This window comes from Amblyomma americanum, chromosome 1, assembly GCF_052857255.1.
Source record: "Amblyomma americanum isolate KBUSLIRL-KWMA chromosome 1, ASM5285725v1, whole genome shotgun sequence".
In the NCBI taxonomy this organism is placed as follows: domain Eukaryota; kingdom Metazoa; phylum Arthropoda; class Arachnida; order Ixodida; family Ixodidae; genus Amblyomma; species Amblyomma americanum.
Genome location: NC_135497.1, coordinates 70,319,672 through 70,337,047, shown reverse-complemented (window position 1 = coordinate 70,337,047; position 17,376 = coordinate 70,319,672). Strand labels below are relative to the sequence as shown.

The 17,376-nt window shown below is 46.7% G+C and overlaps 1 protein-coding gene and 1 long non-coding RNA gene across 3 annotated transcripts in view; both read left to right on the top strand.

The window, feature by feature from the left end:
- LOC144112980 (uncharacterized) overlaps positions 1 to 17,376 on the top strand; it is a 50,950-nt gene that overhangs the window by 18,285 nt on the left and 15,289 nt on the right. The window lies entirely within an intron of this gene.
- LOC144112982 (uncharacterized) lies at positions 45 to 15,486 on the top strand. Its single transcript, XR_013310568.1, has 3 exons — positions 45 to 252; positions 1,596 to 1,840; positions 14,140 to 15,486. It is a non-coding gene; the product is annotated as an uncharacterized LOC144112982 (long non-coding RNA).

Sequence of the window (17,376 nt, the reverse complement as noted above, 5' to 3'; positions counted from 1 at the left end):
CTGCGTAGGCTTTGGTTTTTTTTTTTTTTTTTTTCACTGTCGCGAGCCCAGCAGAGCTGCAGTGCGCTGAATGAAATGTGTTCTACGCCATGTTTGGCTTGCTATTGTTCCTGATTACTGTCCTTTTCGTGCTTCGCTGCGCCTGTCGTATGCTTTCTTTAGTTGCTTTCGATGCTACCGAACCATAAAATGGCTTTGTTCGACATATCGCTGCAGTGCCGACGAACCTTCCACGCAATGAGCATCATTTTGGTAAGTCCAGCTAGACTACTGGTAGTTTTGCGGAAAAAAAAGGTGGTGGGTGTTTAAAATGATTGATTTCTCGAATTTCAGCATACTTGAATGTCATGGCGGCAAGTTCGGTACCTGGGCTAGAAGGTACCATACAGCAGCCCGCATAAACACGAACGCTCGAGCGCGTGTCTTCGACTGACATTAGCGCGGCTGGGTCCGAGTCTCCGAGACAATACTAGGCCGTTGGCAGGGCACGAGCTGTCTCCAACCTACGCAAACACACCGTGCAGCATAGTCTCGGGCTCGATGCCCATCACTCAGGGGCTGTAATAACAGTGCAAGGCGCGCAATCGAGCGTTCGTGTTCAGCGTGCTGCCGACGGTACTTGCCGGTCGCGCTTCTTCCGCAAATCGTTTTGTGAAATAGGCGGGAACGTTTTGCTTCGTGAGGTTAAATTGCACGCAACTTAGTGGATTGCATATGAGCTTGTCTGTGCAGGACTTATGCCAGAAATTCTTTTACTTGAATTCGGCATGAGCGTGATGCACGCGGCTTTGACGGTTTTCGCATCATCGAAACCAACGTCGGCTTTACACTCGCAGCTGACATCGGACGCAACATTTTGAGCTCCTATTTCAAGTGCGCGTCTCAGTGCTTGATCAGCGTACGGTAGCAGCCTGCCGACTAATTGAAAATGTATACTTTAAATCTGCCGGCCACCTCTTTTCATTATTAAGTAGAATGCTAATTCACTTTCAAACAATAGTGCAACGCAGTGTAAGCTACGGAAATATTCCGAAAAAAAAAATGTGTATCACTCCGCGCTGTTCTGTGGCCGTGTGCTCTAACTCGTCGGTTTGGAAAATCGACATGCAACTGGTGGTGCGTTGGTTCAAATCCCGCATGGTGAAACTTTTTTTTTCGCACATTTTTTTTTCATGGCAAGTTACATTTCGCGACTTGAATGGGAAATCTCGTTTTGTCCAGAATCGCTTGAATATTATGCCGCGTTCTAAAATGAGCTGCATGCATCTGTTCATTTGATTCATACCGCAATAATAGAGAAAACGAAGCGACTTAAAAACCGAACGCGGGAAAAAGACCGGTGTGTTTCAAGTTCTTGGCGCAGCACTTCTGTATTTCCACGCCCCTCCACGTGTGGCACACATCTGGACCGACGGGCCAACGCTGCACGGTCATCACCGATAACCCTGATATCTACCTCGTCTGCTGGGTACCACGAGGGACTGTGACGTCACCGCTCGCCTATATAAACTCTGTGCTATCCCTGGACGCGCCATTTGGCAGCACCGACGACGCCTGAAGGCACCACTTTGACAGTTGCCTTGTCGACTACGCAGGTTCTTGGCGCAGCACTTCTGTATTTCCACGCCCCTCCACGTGTGGCACACATCTGGACCGACGGGCCAACGCTGCACGGTCATCACCGATAACCCTGATATCTACCTCGTCTGCTGGGTACCACGAGGGACTGTGACGTCACCGCTCGCCTATATAAACTCTGTGCTATCCCTGGACGCGCCATTTGGCAGCACCGACGACGCCTGAAGGCACCACTTTGACAGTTGCCTTGTCGACTACGCAGGTTAGTTGCAGTCTGTCTGTTTTTTTTTTTTTTTTAGTAAGGGCGTCGTTGCTGCTGCTGAAGTGTTGTTGCATTGCCGTTACATTTGACTTCTTTGAAATTGTTTGTAGATTCTTGTTGTGGTAGCTCTTCTATCAGGAGGACCTGTCTAGAATGGGAAAGGGCCCTAATTCATCTGAAAAGGGCGCCCGGAGCGACAGTCGGGAGGAGAGGGCTGAGATGAGAGAAATGGTCAAAAGTATGGAGTATATTAATAAGGATCTTGAGCAATTCAGAAAAGACTTGGGGGAGGTCCTTGCCGAAAATAAACAGCTTAAGAAGGAAAATGAGTGCCTTCGGAAGAAGTGTGAGGAAAATGAGAAACGCATAAAAGATCTTGAAAAAATGTTTGTTCACAACGACCAGTACTCTCGGAAATCCAACCTTGAGATCAAAGGTGTAATTCAAACAGAGGCGGAGGATGTTGTCGAGCTTGTTGGTAAAATTGGTACTGCTGTCGGCGAACCTGTCTCGCCTTTAGATATTGAGGCCTGCCATCGTGTGTCAGCGCGGAATGCTCGACAGAGCGTCATTGTTGAGCTGAGCGAAAATCAAGAAACAAAAAAGTTCACTGCGAGCAATATTGTTGTGCAGTTCAGAAGTCGCCGGAAACGTGACCAAGTTCTAGAAAAATCAAGGAAGAAGCGCATCACTAATGAAAGTCTAGGATTGTTTGACAGCAGTGCTGACGGTACAGATAGCTCTGCAAGCAGCCATCCAGTGTTCGTCAACGAACACTTGTGTCCAAGCCTAAAAAAGCTGCTGTCATCGGCCATTGCACGTAAGAAAGCATGTGAATGGCGGTTCGTGTGGACACGCAATGGCAAAATATTGGCACGGAAAACTGAGGGTAGCGATGTTGTTCACATTGAGTCTGTGGACGACCTTACTAAGATCTCCTGAATGGTTTTGTTAATGAAGCGGTGCGAATTGCAGCTACCATAAAATGTTCAGTCTTTCTGATGTCTTATACCAGCAGTTTGTTGAACCTAGAACAGCTAAACTGTGCTCATCTGCAAAATGCACAGTATCCTTTATTCACCTTAACATCCGTTCTCTGGCAAAAAAACACGATGAATTTGCTCTTTTCATTGATCAGTTTTCTTTCCGATTTAATGTTATCATGCTAACTGAAACTTGGTGCACAACGAGCAACTGTGCGCCTTTGTTACCCGGTTATAATAATTTTTTTATCAATCGAACCGACATGCGTGGTGGCGGCGTTGGCATGTACATTTCTGACAGTTTATCAAGTGAGAAGGTGTCCCAGTTTACCGATATCACCAAACATTATGAAGCACTTTGTTTGCAACAAGAGAGCACTCTTTTCGCTGTCGTATACCGACCTCCTTCAGGCGATGTTAAAAGATTCATGGACTTTGTGGATAACCTACTCGAATATGCATCCTTCGAACGATTGCGGCTAGTTCTTGGTGGAGATTTTAATATTAATGTTACTGCAGGTAATACCTCTTCTACTGAACTGAACAACAAACTTGCAGCCTGTGGGTTTCAAAACGTCATTAAAACACCAACGCGTGTCACATCAACAACTTCATCGGTTTTGGACCTATTGATTACGAACAGCAACACACCAGTAACCGCAGCCGGAACCGTCAATTGCAGCCTCAGTGATCATTGTCCTGTTTTTATGGCTTATTGAGACGTCGCTGTGCGTCGCAAACCTTCTCGTTCAAAGTTCATTTTTCAATCTATAAATGACACCAGTATCGATGATTTTAGGAATAAAATTATTAGCACTGACTGGTCTGAGGTTTTTGCAGAAAGTACTGCAGATAAAGCATACGACACTTTTATGACTATTTTTTCTGCCCATTACAAGGCATGCTTCAAACTTAAATCTGTTAGGCAGCGTCGATCGATAAGAAAACCTTGGATCGGCATCGAGCAGGTAAAAATGATTGAAGATAAAAATAAGCTTTTCGCCCTGTTCTTAAAAACGCGTAAGCCTTCCATATTAGCAGAGTTCAAGAAACTACGCAATCGAATCACATCAGAACTAAGGAAAGCCAAAGTGCAGTACTTTCAGCAGCTGATTCAGGATGCCTCGACATCTCGTCCTGATCGGATCTGGAAGATTGTGAACGACGCACTCGGCCTGCGTACAGCTGCGCCTAATCAGTTTCAGATGACTGTCCAAGGTCAACTGCTCACTGAGGGTGCTCTAGCAGAGCATTTCAACACCCACTACATAACTGCCATGACTAACAATGCTGCTCCTTCTGTAACGTCTTGCGTCCTTGACGACAACCTCTTGAACACTGTTTTTATGGTGCCAACTAATACAGCTGAGGTTTACAACATATTTACGTCACTAAAGAACAGTAAAAGCCTTGACATAGATAATATCCAGGTCCGACCGGTCAAATACGTCCTCGACGTCATCTGTCCAGCCCTCGTACACATTTATAACCTTGCTTTGGAGGCTGGTTTTTTTCCACTAAACATGAAACGCGCAAAAGTTTCAGTTATATATAAAGGCGGCGACAAAAATGATGCTGCCAACTACCGACCAGTGTCAGTTCTCCCAGTGTTTTCAAAAGGTCTTGAAAAAGTTATTCTGTCTCATCTCGACCCCTTTTTTACCAAGCATAAACTTCTTTCTGAATGTCAGCATGGGTTCAGAAAAGGGTGCTCTACCGAGTCCGCCCTTTTGATTCAAAAGGAATTGATACTCAAAAACATGGATGCGAATAAACTGACGCTTGGGGTGTTTGTAGATTATAGCAAAGCTTTCGACTGCCTCACCCATACTGTTCTCCTTAATAAACTGTATCACTATGGCATTCGGGGCGTACCCCACTCACTATTAAAGTCGTACCTTGCAACACGCATGCAATCTGTAGTTATCGATGGCAGTCTGTCGTCCTTTAAAGAAATACCATGCGGCGTCCCTCAAGGCAGCGTTTTGGGACCGTTTTTGTTCAATATCTATGTTAACGATGTGGTTCGTATTGATAAGCATGTCAAGTTTGTTTTGTACGCTGATGATACCAGCTTGTTTTTCACATCAGATAATAGTTCTCACCTACTGCATACCGCTAATGAAACTCTCTGCAAATTGCTTGATTGGTCGAGCAAAAACTATTTAAGAATAAATCCTAAAAAATCAAAAGCCATTCTGTTTGCTTCAAAAAACCAACCAGTAAGTTTGATTGGCGAGCTCCGCTTGGGCAGCTCTACAATCGATATAGTCAAAGAGCACAAGGTTTTAGGAGTGGTACTATCGCACCGTATGACTTGGGATGCGCATATACAGCAACTGGTGAAAAAACTCTTCCGCTGTTGGCTTAATACGTCGATCTCGAGATATTTTTCCAACTAACATTAAACTTCAAAGTTTTTCACTCCGTCTTTCGGTCCCACATTAACTACTGCACGTTAATTTGGGCCACGACTACTAAAAAAAACATAACTATACTACATAGGCTCGAAAAGAAAGCTGTTCGTTGCATCGCTAATGTTTCATACTTTCACAACACTCATGACCTCATTACTCAGTTCAAGTTGGTCAGTATACAACAGATTTACGATTACCGTCTACTATACCTGCTGTACTTCTCTAGTGTATCTTACCAGCAGTTCCTGAAGGAGCTGTGTACTCTTACTTTGCAAACTCGCACATATCGAACCAGGTCGTCTGAGGAATGGTTTGTACCGCGGCCACGCACTAATTATCTTCTGCAAACATTAACGTACAACGTACCATTTCTATTAAACAAGATTAAAACGCAATTTTCTGGTTCCATTGCCCTAATGCACACCGCATTGCGCAGCATGTTTGTTTCTGGGCAATTTTCTAAGACTGTTTTATGATTTTGAGTGGTAATTGTGAAATTGGGCATACAGAGTGAGTGTGTGTGTGTGTTTGCCTTCTCATCGGGATCTCACATGTCAAACTCTTTATGGTACTAATTTTTATTCGTTTGTTGCGTAGTTTGATTGTAGTGCACATTGTTCTTTTGTGGCGTAGTTAAGTTGATGAATGAAGTCCGTGTATTCGATTACAATATTCACTTGCATTTTAACTATTGTACTCAGTAAGTAGGACAATGTATGTAGTCTGTTGCACATTTCATTTGTATTTGAATTATTGAAGTGCATATGAAGTCGCTGCTGCCAAAATGGTTCCCTGACCTAGTCAAGCTGTCCTCACAGCTCTTTGTCACGGAAGCCATCAACATTGTATCAATGTTGAAAATAAATTTTTTGATTTGATTTGATTTGATTAATGTGAGCTGTCTGAAATCCATTGTCAGTGAGTTCGCACCGGCTTTTGGTCAGCAGTGGCGGTTTTCCTCCCGATTCTGCAGCATTGTGACTATACTTTGCGAGATTTGTGTGAAAAGATGACGTTCATTCGTCAGGCTTAATTAGCGCAGTGATGAGTGCTCCGCCGTGCCCCGATTAACAAGTGGGCTTCTGCAACTTTCTATTTCGCTGTTGCCGAGGAACCCACTCCTTTGTGGGCCTCTCTTAAGGTACCTGATAAGTAGTGAATTGTTCCGTGCAACAGGTTAGCGACGGATCCAGTTTTCGCCAGAAGCGACTGGGACAGACTTTGGCCCAAACGACTTGGCGAGAGCAATTATTTTTTACTGATCGTAAAGTTCGGAAGGAAGATGTGTGTTAATTTAGAAAGCTGGTGTAGCATACATGAGCTCAGAAAACATATTCTAGAGCTCTTAATCGCCTATTTTCTGACATTATATATGCAACATTCTTGTGCATATCTGTAATTCTTTTGTTTTTGTTAAAATATTTTTCGCTCTTAAGCAAAGCACGTTTTTCTTTGTCATTGAAAAGAGAGCTCTATAACTGGGCTACAATATGTGGCAGAAGAGCAGTATATTTAAACTGATGGGTTAAATTACTTTGCACACGTCACCCAAATATGGCCTGTTTTCCCGTGTTAAGTGTTAAATTTAAAACATAATCTTGATTCACACTGTGACAGAAAATAGTACTGCTTCAAGAGTTGTTAAGATTTGTTGTCGTGCACCAATGTATTAGAATGCATTACAGAGGCAAGTCAGCTTGTCTCGATTTCCTTGCTCTCCTAGAAGAGCAGAAGCAACTCAGGCAGGATTTTCATGTAGCCAGGCAAAAAGAGTTTCGAGCTGTGGGAGCGCCAAGTAAGAATGCAGTAAAAGTTGTACAACACTGTGAAGAAATATTTCTAAAGATCAAACAATAAATGAGACAGGACTATAATGTTGGCCCCGCAGTGTTTGCAAGAAATGTTTTTTCTGGAAACAGCTGGTGGCATGGATTCCAGTGCATACAAATTAAAGGACACGTGCAGTGGAGGTACACCAGCACATGGTCAGTCAAGTGCTCCAAAATTGAAAAAAAAAAACTACAGGCCATCGAACAACATAATTTCATGCAACGAGAACCTGACCAATATCTGGACAGGGTTCAAAAAGCAGTGCGTTTTCAGTCAACAAAATCAAATTCCTGGGACATGTACTAACAAAGACATGACTCGAAACACAAATTCACACTGAACCGAGCAAGAGCCAGCTTGAAATCATTTACAGCCCCCAAAATTAAGGACAAAACATACTGTACTGGCTACCTCAACACTGGCACCGCAGCATTGCATAACATGTCTAAACGACCAGGGATTGACAGTAACGCAAGGCAACACCAAACCAGGCCTCCCTTTTCAGGACATGAAGATCAGACACCCATACATACCATTCCCAACTCTTACACACAAAATGAGGCCCATTCTTAAGGGTGTGTGAATGTTCGAAATTTTTGGAAATGGAATAAATTTCTGTTCAATTAGTGAAATGAATCAAAGTACATTTCAAAATTATTTTAAACGAATCGAATTTGCTCTCAGATTTTCAGATATTTTCAAGTAATTGACACAACCCTTGATTAAGCTGCACTGTATTTTTCTGCAATGAATCTCTCAAGAACTGCACGCATTGACGACGTGTAACACTATTCATATTCTAATTGAAAAAAGTACTATTTGCACTCCCTTACAAATTTTACTTCTATACAGACACCATTAATACGACCACGCATGGCCACCAACACCACCACCTCCTCCTCCACTCCCAACTTCACGTCCTTCACATCCACCTCGACACCTGCACTACAAGTTACTGCCTGATACAATTTGATGCTAAGGAGCGTGTGCTTTTACACACATGCACACGCAAGAGTGATCACAGCATGCCGATGAGTCCTCTCTCTTTCCTCGGTAGACTTATCAACACAGACACCCACATGCACACACATTTTCTCCTTTCCACCCACACACGTACAAAGGTGATGACAGCATGCTGTTGAGTCATCTCTTCTCAGTAGCATGTGTATTACACATCCATTCGTCCAAACCCAGACTTGGTCTCCTGGCTTGTATTCCGCATTGCGTCTTCGTAGGTTGTAGCGTCTGGCGTCGGAGCGCTGCTGATCTTTGATCTGTAATCGGGCAAGCCTTCGAGCTGCTTCTGCACGCTGAAAGTAGGCGGCAACGTGGACGTTCTCTTCTGTAACGTTGGGCAGCATGGCATCTAGCGTTGTTGTGGCCTCCCTGCCATGGATGAGCCTAAAAGGCGTCATCTGAGTGGTCTCCTGTACTGCGGTGTTGTAGGCGAAGACGACGTAAGGCATGATGACATCCCAGGTTTTGTGTTCGGCACCGACATACATGGCGAGCATATCGGCGGTGGTTTTGTTCAGGTGCTCGGTCAATCCGTTGCTCTGCGGATGGTATGCAGTTGTCCTCCGGTGGCTGGTTTGGCTGTAACGCAGGATAGCTTGCATTAGTCCGTGATGTCCGTGATGTCCTCTGTCCGTGATGAGCACATCGGGGGCGCCGTGTCGAAGAAGAATGCACTCCATGAAAAATTTGGCGACTTCTGCTGCTGTTCCATTCGGTAGGGCTTTCGCCTCGGTGTAGCGGGTCAGGTAGTCGGTCGCTATGATGATCCACTTATTTCCAGATGTTGGCGTTGGAAAAGTGCCAAGCAAGTCCTTGCCGATCTGCTGAAAGTGCCTTGAGGGAGGTTCAATGGGGTTCAGAAATCCTGCTGGTCGTGTGGGAGGGGTCTTTCGTCGCTGACAATCTCGGCAGGTTTTCACATAATGTGCGACATCGGCAGACAGTCGGTGCCAGTAATACTTGTCTTGAATGCTTCGGAGGGTGCGAGTAATCCCGAGATGTCCAGCGGTCGGCTCGTCGTGTGAAGTGTGTAGAACTTCTTCGCAAAGACAAGCAGGTACAACAATAAGGTAGGCTGTTTTGTTCGCTGCAAAGTTCTTCACAAGGACCTCATTCTGCACACAGAAGGAAGGCAGTCCTCGCTTGAATGAAGCGAAGGATGAAGAAACCTTGCCTTTCAGGTACTCAATGAGGCTTTTTAGATCGGGATCCGAGCGTTGCTGCTGAGCAGAAGAGCTGGGGCTGATGGGTCCCAGGAAGGCGTCTTCGTCGTCCGGCGGTGGTGTATCTACAGGGGCTCGTGAGAGGCAATCGGCGTCAGAGTGCTTGCGGCCGGGCTTGTAAACGACGGTGATGTCAAACTCCTGGAGACGCAGACTCCATCGAGCGAGTCGGCCAGAAGGGTCCTTCAAATTGGCAAGTCAGCACAGCGCCTGGTGATTGCTGACCACCTTGAACGGTCGTCCGTACAGGTAGGGGTGGAATTTTGACGTAGACCAGATGATGGCAAGGCGCTCCTTCTCAGTTGTCCAATTGTTATCCTTAGCCTTGGAAAGGGAACGGCTAGCGTATGCGATAACTTTCTCCAGCCCGTCGCTTTTTTGAACGAGAACGGCCCCTAGGCCCACGCTGCTTGCGTCGGTATGAACATCAGTATCGGCGTTTTCATCAAAATGTGCGAATAATGGTAGGAAATGTAAACGACGCTGAAGAGCCTTGAAGGCTTCTCCTTGCGGCGCTTCCCATTTAAACGGCACGTCTGCTTTCGTCAGTTGGGTCAGGGGCTCGGCGATGCGCGAGAAGTTTTTCACAAATCGTCGGTAATATGCGCACAGTCCGAGAAATCTGCGCACTGTTTTCTCATCAGCCGGCGGTGGAAACTGTTCAATAGCAGCTGTTTTCGGCGGGTTCGGGTGTACTCCCTCCTGGCTAACGATGTGGCCTAGAAACAGCAGCTCTTCGTAGGCAAAGTGGCACTTCTCTGCTTTCAAGGTTAGGCCAGACGACTTGATGGCGTCTAGTCCTGTTCGAAGTCTTTTGAGGTGCTCTTCAAAGTTCGAGGCGAAGACAACGACGTCGTCTAAATATACCAGACAAATTTTCCACTTCAGGCCTGCCAGCACTGTATTCATTCTTCGCTGAAACGTCGCTGGTGCGGAACAGAGACCAAATGGCATCACCTTGAATTCAAACAGCCCATCCGGAATGATAGATGCTGTCTTCTCGCGATCTCTTTCGTCCACCTCAATTTTGCAGTAGCCGCTCTTGGGGTCCATCGACGAGAAATATTTGGCATTGCAGAGGCGGTCCAGTGTGTCGTCGATGCCGGGGAGGGGGTAGACGTCCTTCTTTATTATGTTGTTCAAGCGGCGGTAATCAACGCAGAATCGAAGTGCGCCGTCTTTCTCACTAGAACAACTGGTGCCGCCCACATGCTGTTTGAAGGCTGGATGACGTCATCGCGAAGCATTTCTTCGACTTGGTCCCGGATGGCTTGTCGTTCTCACGGTGACACACGGTACGGGCTTTGACGGAGAGGTTTGACGTGTTGGTTCGTTATAATGCGATGCTTAGCAATTGGCGTTTGTCTGACCTTCGGCGATGTCGAAAAACACTCACTATGGCTTCGAAGCAGATTGCAGATCTGGTCTTGTCTGTTCCGGGGCAGGGCTGGGTTGATGTCGAAAGTGGGCGAGTTCTCTTGGTCAGGCGAATTTTCTGCGGAAGGGTCGGAGAGGGCGAAGGAGTCTGGTACATGGGATATTTCGTTGAAGAAACCAATCGTTGTTCCTCTGCTAATGTGCCGGTATTCTATGCTGAAATTAGTCAGCAGCACTTGGCCTGGCCATTGCGGAAACGTGCGATGACTCTTGCGATGCTAATTCCTCGGTCTAGAAGCAACTGCATGTTCCCCTCGATGATGGCTTCAGCGTGAATGGCTTTCGTTGCACCTACGGTCACGATAACGCTTGAACGGGATGGGATGCTCTGTTCTTCCTCCAGGACAATAAGGGCAACGTGATTTTCCCGAGTTTTTATCGAAGCAATGGCTTCGTATGTCGAAAGCATGATCATCTTGGATCGAAGGTCGATGATCGCCTGATGCTCATTAAGGAAATTCATACCCAAGATCACTTTGCGGGAGCATTGCGGTAGCACAACAAAGGTCGCAGGATAGGTATGTTCTTTGATGGTCATTCGCACTGTGTATCGTCCTGATGGCATAATGAGGTGGCCCCCTGCGATGCGAATGTGTGGGCCGTCCCAAGCCGTTGTGACTTTTCTCGTATACGCAGCGAATGTTCCATTCATCACCGAGTAATCGGCTACTGTGTCGACTAGAGCGGTAACTTTCCGGCCGTCGATAGTCACTTCTAAGTCGGAGGTCCTGGCTCTTGCATTGCATGTCGCTCTCGGCGTCGGGTCACGGCTTCGTCGTGCATGAGAGTTGCGGGTGGGCTGTGTGGCCAAAGCTTTTCTGGGTGGTGTCGTCGTTTTGAAGGCAGTTTGCGTCGTGGTCGGGGTTGTCATTTTGTGTGGCGTCGGTTCTTCAAGCGGCGTCGCGGGTGCAGCGTCTTCATGGGGCGTGGTCGGTGGAGGATCTTCGGTGCTTCGCTCGGGAGCAACCTCACCTCCAGACGTTGCTGTCTTTAGTTTCCCCTACGGGGGCTGGGAGACCTTCCTCGTACCGCGGCTGCGTAGTTTCGGCGTGTTGACGCAAAGAGCGAGGTTGACAGTGATGGCGAGCACGAAAAGCGGATTGGTGTGTGCTCCTCTCGACACAGGTACTCGTCGATTTCGTGCGGACGTTGGCCGAAGTGTGGTCGTGGGGCGTTAACGGAAAATCTTCGAAGACCGATACATCGGTATGGGCAGTGACGAAGAATATGGCCGACCTCACCACAATGGAAGCACAACAGCCGGTTGTCAGAAGTCCTCCAGGCGTCGCATTTCCTAGGGCTTGAGCATCGATCGTAGGCTGGGCGGGCGGGGGCAGGGAGGTGGCATTCGGGAACAAGTTGTTCATGTCGGACAGGATGCAGGGGTTGTCGTTGGGGCTGAGAAGTCCTTACAGCAGCGGCATAGGTCATAGCCCGGGGTTCTGTGGCCGTCGGGGTACCAAGTGCCTGTTGCACTTCTTCCCGTACCACATCCATCAGAGTCGCTGCTTGTGTCTGTGGGGAGGATGGCAGTAACCGGCGTAGCCCCTCTCGGATGATTTCGCGGGCAACTTCCCGCAAGCTGTCGCTGGTGGTGGCCATCGTGTCCGAACGGATTGCACAGGCAGAGGAAGGGCGATTGTACTGCCGAGCTCGGACGTCGAGGGTCTTCTCAATCGTGCAGGCCCCTTGCATGAATCCCTCGACTGTTTTTGGCGGCTGGCAGACGAGGCTGCCAAAGAGTTGTTTTTTTACGCCGCGCATTAAAAACTGAACTTTCTTTTCCTTGGTCATCTCGGGGTCGGCGCGGCGAAATAGGCGCTTCATCTCCTCGACGTAACTGCGGACGGGCTCATTCGGAAGCTGGATCCTGGACTCGAGGAGTCGTTCGGCTCTTTCTTTTCTCACGACACTGGTGAATACCTTTAATAGTTCTCTCTTCAATAGCTCCCATGTCGTAAGGGACGACTCGTAGTTTTCGTGCCACGTGCGTGCGAAGCCCTCCAATGAAAAAAACACGTGTCCAATTTTAGCCGCATCATCCCACTTGTTGAATGACGCCACGCGGTCAAATTGGTCCAACCATTCTTTAGGGTCTTTGCCTAGGGATCCATTGAAAGTTGGCGGCACCTGCGGCTGCTGCAGTATGATCGGTGTTGATATCTTCGGCCAGGTTGCGGTGCTTGTAGCAGCGTCTTTTCGCTCTCTGGTGCAGTCCGGCAAGGTCCTGAATTCAGGCTCCTCTATCTGGAGACGTCGGCTGGTTCGCTGAGCTGCTGGCTCGTCATAGGGGGCAAAGCTCTGAGGGCTGGCTTCACGACTTGAAAGGGGCGTCCGGAACATGGAAGGCTACCCAGCACCTCCACCAGATGTCACGTAGTGGTGACGGCAGTCGAAGCAGCGATGAAGACGGACAAAATGTCTTCTAAAAGAAAACTGTTTATTGGGCTGACTTGCACCCAAAATGGACTGAATCACTCGGCGGCGGCGAAGCGACAAGCATGCTCGGCGGTCGTCGAACAGAATGCCCGCCGCTGTCAGCTGTGCTCAATTTAAAGTTGATAGCGAACTTTCGAGATAAAGCGTGCAAAGTTAAAGAACATTCCGGAACAACGTAGAATCAGCTCTGCCTGGCTGCGATCAATCGAGATAAATCTAGTCGCATCTTGCGTCGCAAACAAAGCAATAAAGTTGTTTGGCAGCAGATTTGAAGAATGAACAAACACTGCAAATATTTGCGGAAATATCCGCATGCTCATATCCTTTTGAACTGTGTATCTCGTGCTCTTAATTTCTGATGACCGCATCCTAAATCGGGCACATCACAACCCTCCTGGGTAATTTGTGATAAGAACTCAAGGGGTCTTTATTTGCCAGCACCTGTATATGGGCTGCATACTGTTTTGATGCCTACGTTTACGACTTTTTGTGCCATTTCAGTCCTGTTCATTGATATCGTATTTGGCTTTGTTGAGCTGCGTGGATTGAGAGTTTTTTTTTTACAGCAAAGATCATCCGCTGTGCCACAATATATAGGGGTCTCAAACTTACAGGGCTGAGAAAAGGAAATTGTTCCCATCATCCCCTGAATACCGAATCAGTTGCGTTTCTTGGGAGAATCGCAGCCCAATGATATTCTTGGGTGCTGCCAAAACAGACTGCTCTTTATTCTCACGTATATACATTTTCTTGGGATCCTAATCACATACCCAATGAAGGAGTGGAATAGCCACTATTACCCATGGCTGTTGAAGTTAACTAAGTGCCTCTTGAAATCAACACTGGGGTGCCAATTAATGTTTGTTGAATCTACAGAACACTTATGCACTTCCGCTTGCGGTAGTTGGGTTTTTTCCTTACTTTTTCTGTCTTTCCTCTACTTGACTTTGCAGATCAGTGTCGGCCACAAAGTACAAGCTCCCAACATTGGACCTTTCAAACTGCTTCCAGCCCTTGCTTTCTAGGTGTCTTACTGTTGAGAGGCTGTAAATTCACATACTCTGTTGTAGCATCTGGTAATGCATACGCATTAAATGGGGGAGACGCCAAATTTTTGGTTGGCGTGTTATTTGTTTCAAACGTTGCGTATTGCCCCAGGACGCGTGACACGCTGCCTGATTCATATATGCACTGTAAATAATTTTTTATTGAATTATTTATACTGAGCGATTTCGGTTTCTGAGCTCCGGGGTGTGCTGCGATGTCACGATCAGGGAAAAGCAGCAAGCCGGGTCACATTGGCCCCAAAAATTGTGACGCACATATTGCTGTGTCGTCTGCTCTCATACACATGCTGTGCATAGCAGCGCCTTTCGAAATCATAAGCCGACAAACTTGGTCGGGACTGCGAATCTGCTTATGTTAAGAAAAACCAAGTGAGCGAGGAACGAAATCCTGAAACCAAGCGGCTCACTTCGGCCGATCTCAGTTGCCATAGCACGTATGCCAACGCGGTTTCAGCGTTCTATTTCGCTTTGCCACGCCGATGCTCGGCGGACATCTGTGTCAGTGGCCCATAGCTGACCCTGGTCACATTACAGTGATACGATGCCTCACTTTTCCTACCGAGCAATATACCCGTCTCTGTCTTCACTTCGCTCCGCCTGCGCAGCTGCACTGCGAGACTGCTCAGGGTCCCGTGGCTGCTGATCGATGTATCTGCTGCTTGTTTAGCAGACAGTCCATGTATTGGCTAAATGAATGCTTCCAGACAATTGTACAGGATTCAGCAGTTACCACACGGGTACGTAACTCCTCCAGGAATGCGACCATAACGACGACTGCATCTCTGCGCCACTTTTGTTTACATATCTGCATCTGTGTACAGGCAGCAATTGCGCGTTATTTCGGCAGGAATTGCAAGCTGCATTTCACTTAGGTTAAGCAAGCTCATCTCTTTTGCGCTGGCTGCGGGTTTACTTGTTTGCGCAGTGCGATAACTGCTAGAATCGCCGAAGAATGTGAAGCACCAGCCTAGGGAATGCTTCATAGCCAGGTTGTGCACAACGCGTAGCACCGGTGTTTCCGACTCGCTGTAGCGTTTTTGCTTTTTTCGATGTCCAGTAGTTGAATTTAAATTGGTTTATCTAGAGGTATGTTTGGCACTCATTTGAGATAAACAAAATGGCATAATTTGTTGCCTTCAAGTGAGGATGACGTATCTGCCGTGGTGGGCGCCTGCAGCATTGACCGACAGACTGAGCCACACCGCCTAGCAGCGGCACTTCACGTTTGATATATTTGCGTCCTAAGATGTAACCAATCCTCGATTTAAGGTCACTGTTGTCAAAAGCACACTTGATGACCATATGTATTCGCTAAAACTTGTCAACTTGCTCTCCACAATCGCCGACATCGCACATATGAACCCGGCAGACTTGCTAGGACTATTCGTACTGCAGCCGAGCCGAAGGGTGAACATATGAAATGTAGTTGCTCGTTTCGCTCTTTTGTATTATGGAGAAGGTGCAAACAAGAGAGTCATCGTCTCATTGACGTGAAAGGTCCGCTTGGCCGCCGATATAAGGTACGGGCTGGTGTGTCAGCAACGACATATATGCTGATCAGCACACCGATCACTCAGTCGCCGAAGCAGCGCCTCGCTGATGTCGCGTGTCGCCGTTCAGAGTACGTCACGTTACTGTGTTGTGATGTCACGGCTATTTACTGATATCGTTCCCAGGACTCTACGTCACCATCTATAGCACTAGCGATGGGCATCCATCGAGAGAAAGAGCACTTAGGGACTCTTTGGAGCTCAATTAAAATATATTTTAAGTGTTTGTTGCATCCAACACTTCGCTATAGGTGACCTTACATACAGAGGAAGCCTATAACAAGCTTAATATAGCCTCAATATTTGATGTCCCAACCCCTTTAAGCTATGAACATAAAGAGATGCCTTTTTAGACACTTAAGTGCCTGCTCCATTATACGCGTTGAGTGCACAAAGCAAATATACAATGCTGTTGTGTGGAGAAATCTCATGCTGCGATGCTCTGTTTCGATTTGCAGGCATGAGGACCAGTATTATGAGAACAAAGCATACCTACATGTCTGAAGAACCTTTGAAAGCAACTTACTGCACCAAAATTGTGCAGGAGCTTACCTTCATTTATTTGCCTGTGCAAAGTTAGGTGCATAAGAATCCATCTGGCTCTGTCAGGAGAACTATTGAAGACAGCTGTGGCTAAAAGTATCACAATTGACATCGCATTTTAGCTGTTAGAGAACGTCAGTTTCAAAAGCTCGTTCTCATAATTTGTCCCTGCAGAAGTAATAAAATGACGGAGTGTGCAGTCAGATGTGGTTTTTGGGAATTCTCACTTATGCTTTGTGCATTGTCATTTATACGAAAGCAGACTGGCACCGCTGCTCGTGGGATTTCTTTTGTAGTGACTCTTTTTCTTCATTATTTTCCAGGCCATTATTGAAAAGACAATGCATACAAGCTTCCACAGAAAAAACCTTGAATACCACACCTGGCTCTATTGCTTCATGCTCACAACCTAGAAAATTGCATGTGCAGTCATCCCAGTGCATTGTGTCTACGTACAAAGTTGGATAGAAATTGTTTTGATGTAGTTGCTTGATCTGAATGATAAGGAGAAGGGCACTGTCCTCAAAGCAGAAAATTTGTTTATTGAACTTGTTTCGTAAATATAAGTCCACAGGAATGACAACAGGTTTTGGAAAAGAGAGGGAATAATGGATCACTGCATAGTTGTGGCTTCAGGGGTTGCTGATGATAAGGGGGCACGAAGTTCTTTTTTTCCTTTTGGCTCAAGAGTCTTGGAGCAGAAATCGTTGTACTTTGGGAGAACAGTTTTCATTGAGCTCTCAGGTTCCTATTTCAGTTGTGGTACATACAGAAGACCTGACATGCACAGCCGTCAAGCAGAGCTTCCGACCTGTGTATTCTTGTGATGTGCACTTAGTAGCAGTATTAGAAACACATTATTTGAACACTAAAAATCAAGCGCCAGAAATGAAGTCGGCCTGGTGCACAAATGTCAGGTGGTCTTCCAGCTATCCAAGGCATATCAGGCACTCCATGAAGAAAAAGGTCGAGAGGGGAGGCGAAGAGGTTTAATGGTTTGGTTGGGATTTACAGGTTTTAACGTCCAAAA